The following is a 560-nucleotide window of genomic DNA, read 5'->3' on the forward strand; positions in this document are numbered from 1 at the left end:
TTAGCATTCAAAATGATTCCACTTTTCTTCAGTAAAAGTGTTTTTATATGTAAAATAATTTGAGCTTCTTCTCTTTGGTATTGTCTATTCAAAGTAGGTTAGTTATTTTGCAATATAACATTTTGAACTTGGTTATTGAGAGACATTTTGATGTGAAAGATGAGTGGGGAAGAGGGGTAGAAATATGTCTCTACCTTCCCCTTTTAAAGTCAGAGTAACCTTGGTCTTTCTGTTCTTTTTACAACTGAATATGTGACTGTGGCACTTTTTTTGTGTGCTCTGTTAGTGTCAGATTTTTATTGTTTTTGTCAGAGTGGAGACTTTATATTGGACTGCAGGTGAACTTGCATCTCTCCCATTTCTTCCCTCTCCAAGGGAACCCTCAAACTAAACTCTTCCCTGTTAACCCACTTAGACGTCCGAACTCCCCTGTGGGGGCTTCTCTTAAACGTCCGTCCTACTCTATTTTTTTTTTTTGAGGAAAAAAAGCAAAAGCCAAACCAGCAAAAGGGGTATTGGGAAGGAAGACACCCCCCTCCCAAAGGTGAGAGGGGGGGAAG

Source organism: Scomber scombrus, chromosome 14 (genome assembly GCF_963691925.1).
Source record: "Scomber scombrus chromosome 14, fScoSco1.1, whole genome shotgun sequence".
Taxonomy (NCBI): Eukaryota; Metazoa; Chordata; class Actinopteri; order Scombriformes; family Scombridae; genus Scomber; species Scomber scombrus.